Here is a 15,525-nt window from a genome sequence, read left to right as displayed (position 1 = left end):
TGGTCTTCTTTCTTTTCTCCATGCTCAATGTGGTACACACAAGGACACAGGACAGAGGTTGAGTCAACTTTAATCCATGACAACTGGCTGCAAGTGTGATTTAGTTATTGCCAACACCTGTTAGGTGCCACAGGTAAGTTACAGGTGCTGTTAATTACACAAATTAGAGAAGCATCACATGATTTTTCGAACAGTGCCAATACTTTTGTCCACCCTCTTTTTTATGTTTGGTGTGGAATTATATCCAATTTGGCTTTAGGACAATTCTTTGTGTTTTTTCATTTAAGACAAATTAAATGAAGATAATAATACCAAAGAATTTGTGTTTGCAATCATTTTCAGGAAGAAACTGAGTATTATCGGACAAAATTGCAGGGGTGTCAATACTTTTGGCCACAACTGTATATATATGTATTCTATGTGTCTATATCTATTCTTTTGTTTGTGTTTGACCCTGTCATAGGGCTCCATTATATGTCCGTTTTGCAAGTCTGCGAGAAATTCTCGGCATACGGATCACTATTTAGGGACCATTTTTGCGCATTACGGCCGTATAATACGGTCCATATTTTTCTACGTTGTGTGTGACGCCGGCCTAATACTCAAACTGTAGCAGTCATGCATCTGTTTGTCAATCAATTTGTTATTCATTTAAGTAAACAAAAAGATTTTAGTGAAATGACAGCAAGCAGTGAAAATAGAGATACATTGGTAAAGTACCGTATATTGGAGAAATATACACCTTTTAATTTATTCTTTATCTCTCTATATAAAAATGAATGTGTGTTTGTGTATCACCAACCAATGACAAAGCATCTTTCATTTCATCAGAGCTGCTCAAAAGAAGCTGAGCTGTGATTGGTTGCAAGGATGCAAGGAAAACTGTTGCTCATAGCAACCAATCACTAAGCATCTCTCATTTCACCAGAGCTGGTTAAAAGAAGTTGAGCTGTGATTGGTTGCTATGACCAACAGTTTTCCCACTTGACAACACCTCAGCAGACACTGACATGGTGGGAGAAATCTAGCACCCCTGGGAACATAAGCTGCCAGCCATTGTCTGCCCCCCTGAAAGGAGCAGAGATCACATGACAGAAATGAATCCCCCCTCCCATGCCCATATACCCATCACACATCCTCCATCCAATAGGCACATCTTCCCTCTTAAAAGGATCATTGGTATGGAAGTCAGAGCAAATCCATCCAGCGCTTTGGTTTTGACCCCAGGCCTTTCTTAAAGGGATCCCAGGTATGGAAGTTAGGACAGTTCCACTCAGCACTGTGGTTCTGACCCCAGGGTCTCTTAAAGGGATCATTGGTATGGAATTTAGGGCAAATCCACTCTGCGCTTTGGTACTGACCCCTGGCCCTTCTTAAAGGGATCTCCGGTATGGAAGTCAGGGCAAATCCATCCAGCGCTTTAATTCTGACCCCAGGCCTCTCTTAAAGGGATCCCCGGTATGGAAGTCAGGGCAATTGCCTTCAAATGCTCTGGTACTGACCCCAGGGTTCTATTAAAGGGATCATTGGTATGCAAGTCAGGGCAAATCCACTCAGCGCTCTGGTTCTGACTCAAGTCCCCTCTTAAAGGGATCCTTGGTACGGAAGTAAGGGAAAATCCACTCTGCGCTTTGGTACTGACCCCAGGCCTCTCTCAAAGGGATCTCCGGTATGGAAGTCAGGGCAAATCCACTCAGCACTCTTGATTCTGACCCCAGGCTTCTATTAAAGGGATCATTGCTATGGAAGTCATGGCAAATTCACCCAGTGCTTTGGTTCTGACGCCAGGCCTCTCTTAAAAGGGATCTCCGGTATGGAAGTTAGGACCGTTCCACTCAGCGCTCTGGTTCTGACTCCAGGCTGACGGGATGATGTGGGATATTAGGGGTAGTAGTCCGGTAGCTCTGGCTGACGGGATGATGTGGGATATTAGGGGTAGTAGTCCGGTAGCTCTGGCTGACGGGGTGATGTGGGATATTAGGGGTAGTAGTCCGGTGGCTCTGGCTGACGGGGTGATGTGGGATATTAGGGGTAGTAGTCCGGTGGCTCTGGCTGACGGGATGATGTGGGATATTAGGGGTAGTAGTCCGGTGGCTCTGGCTGACGGGATGATGTGGGATATTAGTGGTAGTAGTCCGGTAGCTCTGGCTGACGGGGTGATGTGGGATATTAGGGGTAGTAGTCCGGTGGCTCTGGCTGACGGGATGATGTGGGATATTAGGGGTAGTAGTCCGGTGGCTCTGGCTGACGGGATGATGTGGGATATTAGGGGTAGTAGTCCGGTGGCTCTGGCTGACGGGATGATGTGGGATATTAGGGGTAGTAGTCCGGCGGCTCTGGCTGACGGGATGATTTGGGATATTAGGGGTAGAAGTTCAGTTGCTCTGGCTGACGGGATGATGTTGGATATTAGTGGTAATAGTCCGGTGGCTCTGGCTGACGGGATGATGTGGGATATTAGGGGTAGTAGTCCGGCGGCTCTGGCTGACGGGATGATTTGGGATATTAGGGGTAGAAGTTCAGTTACTCTGGCTGACGGGATGATGTGGGATATTAGTGGTAGTAGTCCGGTGGCTCTGGCTGACGGGATGATGTGGGATATTAGGGGTAGTAGTCCGGTGGCTTTGACGGGATGATGTTGGATATTAGGGGTAGTAGTCCGGTGGTTCTGGCTGACGGGATGATGTGGGATATTAGTGGTAGTAGTCCGGTGGCTCTGGCTGACGGGATGATGTGGGATATTATAGTGAATGTGGCTATGCGGAGTGGGCGGGGCTATACACTCAGCTTTATATAGATATATTCATTATAATTTGTTATAAATAACGGAAGTTAGTTACTATGCCCGGGCAGCACCGGGCTCTTCAGCTAGTTTTATATATTTATCAGTAAGTGTAGCATTTTATAGTATGGTCATATAGGCATCAGGGAAATAATGTATAAATATATAGTCACCAGCAGAGGGCAGACTTTTTTTTTACCCCCCCCTTCATGACTTTGGGGTTTTTCGTTTTTGCGTTTCCGTTTTCCGCTCCCCTTCTTCCCAGAGCCATAACTTTTTTTTAATTTTTCTGTCAATATGGCCGTGTGAGGGCTTGTTTTTTGCTGGACGAGTTTTACTTATGAACTACATCATTGGTTGTGCCATATCGTGTACTGGAAAACGGGAAAGAAAATTTAAAGTACTGTGAAATTGCAAAAAAAGTTACATTTATTTATTTTACAATGTTTACTAACTGTTAAAGCTGACCTGCCATTATGATTCTCCAGGTCATTACAAGTTCACAGATAATTTTAAAAAAAAGATCCATTTTTTGAGACCCGTAGTATCTCCATTTATTTTTTGCACGCCGGGCTGATATTGTTGTTTATTGATACCATTTTTGTAGATACGAGGTTTTGTTCGCCTGTTATTGCAATGTTGCGGCAGCAAAAAAAACTCCCGCAATTCTGGCGTTTTGATTTTTTTCTTGTTAAGCCATTTGCCAATCAGCTTAATTCTTTTTATATATGGATAGTGCAGGCTTTTCTAAATATGTGTATTTTTTTATTGTTTTATGGGCGGGGTTAGTGACGAACTTACGGCATGAGCATGTTAAATGCCACGGTCAGAGATTTACAGCGGCATTTAACATGTTAACAGCCGCGGGTGGATAGCAATTCCACCCGAGGCTCTTAGGGGCACATGTCAGCTGACAGCCCACAAGTAGTGCGGGGACATGACCTTTGACGTACCTATACGTCATAGTTGTGAAGGGGTTAATCCCTTCACCCCCGAGCCTGTTTTCACCTTCCTGACCAGGGTGAAATTTTGCAATTTTTATTTTAAACCCAATTTTTTTTTTATTTTCAAAAGGGTAACAGAGAAAATAAACCCAAACATTTGTTGTGCAATTTCTCCTGAGTACGCCGATACCCCGTATGTGGGAGAAAACCACTGTTTGGGCAAACGGCAAGGCTCGGAAGGGAAGGACCACTGTTTGAATTTTTGAACGCAAAATTGTCTGGAATCGAGAGCTGATGCCATGTCACATTTGGAGAGCCTCTGATGTGTCTAAACAGGGAAACCCCCCACATGTGACCCCATTTTGGAAACTAAACCCCTCAAAGAACTTATCTAAATTGGTGGTGAGCAACTTGAAGCTCCAGGTGCTTCACAGAAGATTATAACATAGAGCCATGGAAATAGAAAAATCAAATTTTTTTTCCCCTCACAAAAATGATCTTTTAGCCCCAAATTTTTTATTTTCACAAGGGTAACAGGAGAAAATGGACCCGGAAAATTGTTGTGCAATTTCTCCTGAGTATGTGATGCCCCAATTGGGGAAAACTGCTGTTTGGGTGCACGGTAAGGCTCGGAAGGAAGGAGTAACGTTTGGAATGCAGACTTTGATGGAATGGTCTGCAGGCAGCATGTTGCGTTTGGAGAGACCCTGATGTGCCTAAACAGAGGAAACCCCCCACTAGTGACCCTATATTGGAGTTGATAAAGTGTTTTCCTGGTATGTGAGTTTTGCGGACAATACCGCAGCTCGTGCAGAGATGGACTTGAACAGTGAGATGCTGGTATAAAAGTTAACATAGAGGTGATAACCTTGAGCCAGAAGTGGGTCCACCAAATCCCACACAATTTACCCACTCATTCTCAGAATAGGTGGACATTCAGGGGGTTGAATCCGGATGTACCTGAGGTACTCTCACACAGTTTGTACAGCTTAATTCCATATCTGGCCTTCTTACTGGGCAGGCATTGACAAAATTTGAGCCTCCCCTTGAAATATATTAGAGACTTGTCCACGCAGATGTACACCTCAGCAAACTTGTTGCTGAAGTGGTCAATGTCCGGCCAAACTTTGAAAAGTCGGTCAAAGTTGGGGGTCAATTCGGGAAGGACATTGTGCATTATTATTGTAATGCAGATATTTTTGGATGGCTTCAAAGCGTGTCTACTGTCCATACAGAACAGTGAAGTGTTATACAAAGCGTCAACACTCCAATATTTCCGAATTTCTGTCTTCTTCACTATCCCCATGTGAATAGCCAGGCCCCAAAACTTCATCATTTCTACAGCATCTACAGGGGTCCAGTTGGCAAATGATGAAGTGGGATTTTGCGATAAAAATTGCTGGGCGTACAAATTTGTCTGCAACGCCATGAGATTTACAAAATCTTCAGAGAAAAAGACTGAAAAAATCTAAAATGGGAATACGCAATAAAGGGAGACATTATTTTACTATATAAAGGCCGGTTATATCGTAGCATAAAATGACTCCGCTTATGAAGATTTTTGGAAAAAAAAAAATGTTCCCCAGATTTACTAATTGTCTGGCGCCATAAAAAAAAAAAAAAAAAGCAATAAAAAGCTCAATTTACTAATTTCTCCTCATCTAAACTGGGACGAGGGCTCTTTTTAATTAAATCTGGCTCAAAATGAAGCCTGACAGAGAAGGGAAGAAACTGAAATCTGATGATAATTATACAGAAATAAAGACTTTGCATATTTCCAAAGGAAAACCAAAAAAAGGAAAAATGAGAAGACGTTTTGTGGCACGGGCCTTATATGTAGAGGGCAAGATGCGCCCTGATAGACTCACTTTTTCAACGTTGTATATTAAGTACAGCACGTTTTGTAGAGAGTAGTATAGGAGTAAATACTTAAAGGGGATGTCCTATAAATAATATTGATCACTAATCCGCGTGATTGTTGGTGATCTTGAGAGTGGGGTCTCAAAGTCCCATGACTGATTGGAGCAGTAGTGAGCATGTGCGACCATCATTCCTTCAGAAAGCAAGTGGAGCAGTGGTTGCACATGCTCACATGCTTCATTCAGTTATGGGACTTTGGAACTTCATTCACTTGTTCTGTGGGGGTCCGAGTAATATTACCTCCAATAATCATAATATTTTATTTATTATGTCATTTTCATTTCTTAATTTTACAGTAAGTAATTGCATCCATCATAAAATGACAATTCTGGTGTATCTTTTTGTAGTAATCTTTGCCATTTAATTTGGAAATGTATTATAATTACAAATGGGAGTTACTCTTATGTTGAAGGGGTTTGTGCCCATGTCAGTGTCCAATCAGTAGGAAGAAACCAGCCTGGGAAGGGAAGCCACTTTTTCAGGAGGAAGACGATCCAGGATATTTAGGCTATGGCAGTGAATGCTTAGCTTTAGCTGTGGTTAAGGAATGCCTAAATACTAGAGTTTGGCAAATCCAAACAGTAAAGTTCGAGGTCCGTACCAAACACCTGGTGTCCGTGCACGGACCCTGAACATGGACTTCTCCAGGATGTGTGTGTTAGTGTTTGGGTTTGGCATCTGTGTGACAAACGCGAGAAACATTGGTAAGTCAGTTCCTGCCGGTCAGAGAGATGCGGTTCCCTCACTGTCACATGGCAGCATGAGCCAGCAGCTGTGATCAGTGGTAAAAAAGTACTACTCTCATCAGCGTAAGCCTGCTGTCTCTGATAACAGTGAGAGAAAGCGCCGCTAATGGTATTATTCCCCAGCCAGCGCCTGTGCTATAAATAAACAAAAACATGACATGGTGTCTCTTCTATTATTGATAAAGAGCACAGGCAAAACCAATAGCTGCGGCCTGCAACGCTCAGCTGTTAGCTTTATCATGGCTGGTTATCAAGAATAGAGGGGTCCCATGCAGTTTTTTTAAAAAAAATTATTTAAATAAGGGGCCGTGGATATTGTCCCCCACCAGCCTAACAATAGCAGCCCACAGTCGCCCCAGAAAAGGCGCATTTATAATTTTCTGTCACTTTGCCCGGCTCTTCCCACTTGCCTTGGTGCGGTGTCAAGTGGGGTAATAGGTTTGTGGTTAATGTCAGCTGTTTTATGGCCGCTGACATCTAAAAGCCAGAATGAAGTCCTTTATTTGAAATTAAAAAAAAAAAAAGCACAGTTATATTCACCTTACACTAATCCATTGAATCCCATGTCCCCTGTAAAAGAATAAAATTAATAAACAACCATATTCCTCACCTGTCCGACAAGAAGATAATCCATCTGTCCCACGAAAATCTGGATGATATGGATAGCGGTCACTTAAATTAAAGAATTTTATTCTGCTGTATTTTATTTTTTTTTTACAATTTAACTATGGGGCAAACGCACCAGGGCAAATAGGAAGAGCCGGGCAAAGCACCAGAATCTTATAGATGCGCCTTTTCTGGAACAGCGGTGGGCTGCTATTTTTAAGCTGGGGGGGGGCAATATCCATAGCTCCTTACCAGTCTGAAAATAGCAGCCCCCAGCAGTCTGTTTAGCTGGTTGTCAAAACTGGGGGAGATTCCACAACATTTTTCTTTAAATAGTTAAAAGAAACGGAGTTGGACCCATCTATACTTGATAACCTGGCGTGATGAAGCTGACAGCTGAACATTGCTCCTGCAGCTGTCGGTTTTGCCTGTGATAGTTGTCAAAAATAAAAGAGACCCCACGTCATTTTTTATTTATTTATCTATAGCACAGGTTCCGGATGATGAATACTCCCTGCTGTCACTGATAGTAGTTCTCTCCCATCAGCTGACTCCTGTGACTGGCAGTAACCTTTTTACCGCCAGTCACAGCTGCTGGCTCACGCCGTCGCAGCCCTCTGAACTGTAGTAATGATCTTACCATCGATCAGAACCTGTGTTTGCTGCTCTGTCACACAGATGACAGCATGGCAAACAGCGATGTTTGGACTCCCCATTCATCTGGTACCTGAACCAAACTTTTTTTTAGATGTTCAGCGGAACCTGCTGGACCCCAACATTCACTAGATACCTCTTTTAGCAACAACTGGGACTACAAAGCATGAGGATCACTGCAAATTTCAATAGAACTAAATACCAGCTGCAAAATCTTCTTTATTTGGATGGTGTTTGTAGACAGTTTTCTAAAATTATTTTTAGCTTAACTTTTTGAGAAAGGAAGTTCTAGTATGGCTGTATAGGTGCCTGTTCTCCAATAAAAATGATACCTTTTTGTAGAGATCCGATGTGCCAGTCATGAGAAATGTGGTGTGGAAGCCATATGTAAATCCATCTGGAAGTGCACGGGGGGGGGCGTGTCAATGTACTATAATGCGCTGACACATCCCCAGTGCACTTCCAGACTGATTTGCATATGACTTCTCCTCTAGATTTTTCATGACTGGCACATCGGATCTCTGGTATAATTTTTATTGTGAGACAAGCGCCTCCTGCTAATTGTTTCATCAGACATAGGGCTCATTCAGACTTCAGTTTTTGCATACAAGTGTTGTCCATTGTTTCATGGATAGCAGTCATACCTGTGATAGTCTATAGGGCTATTTATATGTCCATTATTTTTCACAGACCGTGAAACATGTTCGATTTTGATCTGAGTGACGGATCAAAGTCAGCAATACAAGCCTATGGGTCCAAGTGCGGTCCAATTTTCACAGACTGTCACAAAGAAGGAGAAATTTTTGTTTTTTCTCCACGTACGAGAAAAGCTTGTTTTTCTCGGAGGTGAACGATGCCTTAAAGAGGATGTTCAATTTGAGTAATCCCATTTCTTCAATAGATCCTCATGTGTTAAAAAGCTGATTGTAGAGTGTCTTACTGCTTGGATGCCTAGACTATGTCAACCTCTCCTGCAGCACCTCCACAGGTGAGATCAAGCATTACACCAACTGAAATGAGTAGGTTGTTTGTGTATGAAGGAGACATGTTGACTGAGTCCTCCGATGAGAGAGGCTTCTGTCCTTGTTAGCTAATGCATACATTTTATAGATCACACAACCCCTTTAAAAAAAAGAGTCGCTGTACGATCCGACAAAGCATGGCATGTTGCGTAACATTGTTTTTGATTCTTGTGTTTAAGACGAAGCCAGCGCCACTTCGGGTATCATATGGAGCAGAACTAGTGAGCACAACCCTTAGTCTACACTGACGACAGTAAAACAAATATTTAGATACGTCTGTGTAAATGAGAATGACTTTTCCCCTGGCGTATTGCTATTTTCAGACACAATTACCGCAGCGGCAGACATGACATTGGTGCAGCTGCACAGGGGTCCAGTCCAGGACTGGAACGTGGCACAGGGCGTTTAGCCATGGACGAAGTACTTGTCTCCTATGTTCCGGCACATTACATGAAGAAGGGGGTCCTGGCTGGGTGTGTGGACTGGTGTAATGAGGGCACAACGCATGGCAGACCGCATGTAACCAACGTTGCTGACTGGCCAGGACCAGATGTTTTACACTTTAAGGAGGCAGACCACAAGTTCTTTAAAAACTGAACAGAAGTCTGATGACAACTATATTCATGACATAGTGGGCATATTCCTTCTCCTCGTACGTTTCAACATCACAGAGCATCTCTATACATATTCTCTTCACTTCTCGGGTTCCAGTCTTTCTCCTCCTGCAGTTACACTTCTTTTCTGTCTTAAAGGGATAATGCCAATATGGCCAAAACAAGCTTAGTCACTCGTTGACGCCTAAGGAACTCCTGCCCAGGTAACTCACATCATTCCATGTTCTGGTCCTTCCAGTACCAGGACCCGTCTCACTCTGTCTCCTAGTCCTCCGGTCAGTCCACTAACCCGTCTCGCCTTGAACACTCTGTAACACAGTCAATTCTTTCTCTCTTTCTCTCTCTCTCGTTCAGGATCTCGGGATACTCTTCCTCCGTGTCCTCTCTCCGCCAAGGGACACCCCACAAACTGCGGCACTGCACACTCTGGAGTTTAGGCCCTTCTCTGTCACTTGCTGGACCTGAAAGGGATATTCCCACCTCTAAGATGCTATCCAAATATGTAGTAGGTGTAATAATAATATTATTAGCATATACCTCCAATTAAAAATGTAGTATAGTTCTTATGATAATCTATGTCGCTTATCTCATGTGCAAGGCATTGCAGTAGCTTAGGTATTCATGGTTACGACCATTAACAGCTAACTAATTAGCTGTCACTAGTCACTATATAAGTGATCATAACCATGGATACCTATGCTACTGCAATGCCCTGCACATGGGGTAAGCAACATAGTGAATCAAAAGAACTATACTGCATTTCAAATTGGAGACATTTCCTATTATTACACTTACTACATATTGGGATAACATCTTAGAGATGGGAATACCCCTGTAAATCCCTTTTCTTACAGGAAACTGTCTCTTTCGCTTGTACTAGCCCCTCCCACTATGGGCTAGTCCCAACACTTAACTGTACCTTACCCTACTGTCAAACTGCACACATTATCAATATTACTAACATCTTTAACGCGCATCACAATTCACATTACATAAAGCAACAAGATACTTGTTCTTCCAGTGGGAATGTGGGCATATTTTCCATATCCTTACACAATCTTTGCAGCTGCACAGGGGCCTAAGAGGTAAGAGGGCCACTAATACCTCCAAAACAGGTGGAAATTTGCATTATGATGAGCTAATGGACTGTGAATTACCCATATAGTGTTAATGGTGGTGGCTGTGGTGGTAGTGGGATGGTGGCGGTAGTGAGAGTGGGGGGTTGATGGTGGTGGGGGCTGTGGTGGTGGGTTGATGGTGATGGGTTGATGGTGGCTGTGGTGATGGTGGTGGCGGGCTGGTAGGTTGATGGTGGCGGCGGGCTGGTAGGTTGATGGTGGCTGTGGTGATGGTGGTGGCGGGCTGGTAGGTTGATGGTGGCTGTGGTGATGGTGGTGGTGGGCTGGTGGCCACACTAGGTTTCTACTACATGCACTTGAGAAATTATTTCTAAGGATAAATTGTAACTGGAATCTTTCTTTAAATCACTGGAACATAATAAAAAAAATACTATAAATTCCACTTATTTAGATAATTGCCCTCTGAACAGTCCGGTGGAAACTAGAAAGTAAAAAACAGTTTCCAAAACTGGAGAAAAAAAATAAAATTACAGAGTGATACAGTGGAGCATAAGCTGAGGAATAAGTTTAGCTTTCTTTCTGGGAATTGATTTAACTTTTTCCGTCGTATATTAATTCTATTACTAAGCGGCGTTGTCTACAGACTGATGAGATGCAAGGAGCAGTCTCAGAGGGCTGGAAGTTCTGCAGAGCATAATATTGCTTCCAATGAGCGCTGCAACATTGTAACTCAGCTGATACACATGGAAATGTGCTGCTGCAATACCTGACACGGCCCACGGACAGCTATGGCGCTGTTATCAGGAGAAAGCAACCACATTGTTCTAATTCTGTTCAAACCTTTGTGATATAATAACCCACTCAGTTATTTTATTCTATGAATATTTTTAGTAGTGGCCATTACTTGGAAGTGTTTGAAATATCAAAATTGGGGGACCTGCTTTTAAAGCTTTTTTTGCTACCTAATTAAGAGAACAATATGTTGGAAAAGAGACCCCCATTCCAGCGATATATCACTTTTTTTACCTGCTGCTGACGTTGTGACATAATCAGAGTTTTTAGATGAAGTATGCAGCAGAGCTGAGAAAGCTGGCCCCGCCCACACCCCAGCTTTCTGTGTACATTGTCTACTGACAGTGAGCTGCTTATCAGAGGAGGGGGTGTGGTCGGACCAGGACTCATTGGAGCAACAGTCCAGGCAGTGATAATCTCCTGGTAATAAAACATTCATTGTATGGAAACAACAGCACACAGCCTAATAAGTGTCACATCCCCAAAATCTGTGTCTCAACCCCAGCCTCATGCTGTCCTCAGATTACATAGCAAAAACCTGCTGACCGATTCCCCTTAAGGAAGAGGATTGCAGAACATTTAAAGGACTTAGTCATCCATTATTACATTTTATTCCACAAAAAGTGAAGGTGGTGTTAAACTATAAAATAAATCGGATACCTACTGGGACTCCTGTTGTTTGTGTGCACTGTTGCCTCTGTTTGCCACCAATCTCCGTGTTTCCTTTTCTTGCAGAAGTCACATGACTGCTGTAGCTAATCAATAATAATAATCTTTATTTATATAGCACCAACATATTCCGCAGCGCTTTACAGTTTAACAGTTTCACACACAACAGTCATAAGTAACAACGTTAACAATACAGTAATTAAAGTAAAATAAGACTACCCTGCTCGTGAGAGCTTACAATCTACAATCAGTACCGATTGATTGGCCGCAGTGTTACGTTCTATCAAAGCTAGTAGATTGTCTCTTCTGGCTCAGGCAGAACATCAGTTATGCAGCCAATCCCTGGCAATGATTTGCTGTGATAGTGCCCCGCCAAAAGAGAAAGTGAGGAGACAGGTGGCGAACACTGACTGCAGTCCAACAGCGGGGTCTGGTTGTTGAGTATGTGATTTTTTTACGTTTTATTTTAAAACTACCGGTCCTCCGTGCAGTGCTTGCAAGCTAAATATGAAAGAGCTTGTAAGCGCTGCACATGTTCAGTCTCTGTTGTCTTTCTAGACAACGGTGGTGGCCAATCCCCTTGGCAATAAACAGCAATCACGGCTGGTAGAATAAAGGCAGGAAGATATAGCAATTCACTTGCCAACTTGCTTATATTCTTACTTAAGTATGAGAATATCCCCTTAAGTTTTATTGTGGCTTAAATGCAGGAATAAAACTATTGCCCCATTTTTTAGTTAATATTCATGTTAATTTATGGCATTTATTGATCACCGTAGATCCATAAATAATGCATTTACAATATTGTGCAGATTGTAGGACATTATCTCATTTTCTGGTTTGTGCTGTTATATATATATATATATATATATATATATATATATATATATATATATATATATATATAAATGTGTATTACAAAAATATGATTATTGTAATTGCTTTTGAGACATTATTTTTTAGCAAGTTTCTGGGATGGGGGAAATCTTTGACTATTACTTTCATATTATCCAAAAATGTACTGGCATATAGAGGTATATCTGTATATACCAGCACATTATGCCTGTAAAGAAGAAGAATACTATTTAGATTTTTAGGCAAAGTAAATTCCCTCATATGCAGTAGTGCTTAGGAAGATTAGAAAACAACGCACTAGTATGGTGATTACATAGAACAATATATACAGACAGTAGATTTTTTTTTTTTAGGCATATGTCATATGCAGCAGTGCAGCCTGAGGATCACTGTTAAGAGTTTCTGACTTTTATACCGAAGGGCCTGAGTTTCAGTTCTGGTAAAGATGAGATCTAAGAAAATGCTGAGAATTAATTTGCTATATATAGGAATCCATGAGCTACAATCAGATGCTGAAGGGGTCCCTCATCCTGATTCATAAGGGGAGAATCTACTTGGGAAGATGATAACAAAGTACTAGAACGATGATTAATGTGGTCTACTATATAGAGAAAGAATCAACATAGAAATGCATTTACAGTATTGTAGAGGTTGCGTTACAATTAGAACAGCGCACATAAGGAAAAAATTCCCAAAAATTAAAAAAAAAAACACACATTTGAAAGGTTGACTCACCAAACCCTGACTGATGCACTAGCAGGATGCAGCAGACCTCCATTGATAAAGGCTGGGGCAGCACAGGTGCAACCCACTGATGAGAACAGCCAGTAACCCAAAAGGGTCTGGCTGCCTAGTGGAAAAAATGCACACAAAGAGGGCTTGCATAGGACATCAGTCACACAGATAAGTGCGGTGCAAAGTGTCTGAACAGCCTATTATTGACGCCCATAGTATTAGCAGGCGGGCTGCACAGCACTATATTTATGCATCACACAGAAAAAAACAAGCCAACATAAAGAGGTCTAGCTGCATCCTGCAAAAATGATAGAAAGTGCAAAAAGATAAAAAGATATGGGGTATTAGTTACTATTTTGGCCAAAGCAGATAGGCTCGCAACCCAACGTCAAGGGTCCCCAAATTTTGCGAGCCCCAACACTAAATCTGAACAGTGCACATAAGGAAAAAATTCCCAAAAATTCAAAAAACCACATTTGCGTTACAATTACAAAGACTGTAAATATGTAAATTTTCTGATTTGCGCCATTTATTTAAAATCGCGTATTACAACAATGTAATTGTAATTGTTTCTGCGCTTTTATTTTTTAATAAGTTTCTGGTGGAAAAAAAAAGTTGACTTTTACTTTCTTTTTATCCTAAAATGTACTTGGAAATAGAGGTGTATCTGTCTATACCAGCACGCTCTGCCTGTAAAGAAGAAGAATACTATTTAGGTTTTCAGACAGAGTAAATTCTCTCATACACAGCAATGCAGCCTGTGGTCACTGTTAGGCCGGAGTCACACTGGCGAGGAATACGGGCGCGTGAGAGGCGCAAAAAGCACGCATTAGACACGGACAAATGATTCTCTATGGGGTCACTTGCACCAGGCGTATATTTCTCCTCCGTATCCTACGCTCCGTGCCACTCACAGCATGTTGCGATTGTCAGCGTACTACGCCCGTAGTACGCCAATGCAAGTCAATGGGTGCGCAAAAAATACGGATTACACACGGACCACACGTGTGACCTGCGAGCAATACGCAGGTCTTTTGGCTGGTGACAGGAAATGGGCCAATCCATCATCAGGAAGCCTAGACATGCAAATGAGCTCAAAAAGCGCTCCAGACATCCAGGAAGTACGCCTCCACGGAGTACAGCAGCAGCATGGCGTCCACATATATTAATGTTGAGATGCTCATTGTGCTGGTGCAGGAGCGTCCCGAAATATGGGACCCACGCGATGCTAATTATGCGAACCGGACAAGGAAGGAGGCGTCATGGAGGCGCATCTGTCGCCAGACGTACCATGACTTTGGTGACAGACCACGTGATGAGCAGCAGAAAATTCGTAAGTGCAACCATAAAAACATCATTAACCTTAGCGCGCGCTATAAAATGAATCTAAAATCAGCCCCCCCCCCCCTTCCTGGGCATGTACTTTTATTAGCCTCATGAGGCCGTTACATTTGGATGTGACACGTGGCTTCACACAGCCATAATTAGGGGTTAGGCCACAAGCTCCTCATCCTCCTAGCCAATAAAATTAGTTTCAGTGTAGCTAATGAGTCCCTGGGTATCGGCCCAATTACATATGCCACCATGGGTAGAACGCACACCCCATAAGGCCCCATGCCTAGACTACTGTTAGAAAATGTGACCTCTCAAATATGTGATTTTGACAATCTTTCCTGTCACATTGCAGTGGAAGATGTGATGAAATGCTGGCGAAGCATCCGTGACCAATACCGCCGGGAATGCCAGCAGCGGTCCAGGAGTGGGGATGCTGGCCATGTGAAGAGAAAATATATATACTATGACCGGCTGAACTTCCTCGCCCCAATTCTGGATCTGAGACCGTAAGTACATAGCTCACACCACATTACACAAATACATTACACAAATACTTTACAGGGACAAAAATATTGATGTATTTTTGCCTCTGTTCTATTTCATAACAGAACTCAATCCAACCTTACGGATCGAGGAATGGCCTCAGAGGCAGAGCCCATTATAGATCCTTTAGGGGATGAGGTGGCTGGCCCATCTTCTCCCCCTACAAGAAGGATGGCTGAAGATGAGGCATCACAAGACTAGACAATGGCTGCCCTACACACCACACCAC

At 42.7% G+C, this 15,525-nt stretch overlaps 1 protein-coding gene across 2 annotated transcripts in view; it reads right to left on the bottom strand.

The window, feature by feature from the left end:
- The window catches only part of IL12B (interleukin 12B), a 118,608-nt gene extending 106,696 nt beyond the window's left edge, over positions 1-11,912 (bottom strand). Inside the window, exon 1 of one of the 2 annotated variants that reach the window (XM_073567857.1) lies at positions 11,824-11,912. The gene's annotated coding sequence lies outside the window, so the exon portion shown is untranslated. The remainder of the gene's footprint in view (positions 1-11,823) is intronic. The other variant, XM_073567856.1, reaches the window with a different exon arrangement.
- Between the last annotated feature and the right edge of the window lie 3,613 nt (positions 11,913-15,525).

The sequence above is a fragment of the Dendrobates tinctorius genome, unplaced genomic scaffold (genome assembly GCF_039654945.1).
Source record: "Dendrobates tinctorius isolate UK_male_01 unplaced genomic scaffold, ASM3965494v1 ptg000020l, whole genome shotgun sequence".
Classification (NCBI taxonomy): Eukaryota; Metazoa; Chordata; class Amphibia; order Anura; family Dendrobatidae; genus Dendrobates; species Dendrobates tinctorius.
The sequence above is the reverse complement of the archived record's forward strand: the minus strand, read 5'-3'. Positions and strand labels throughout refer to the sequence as shown.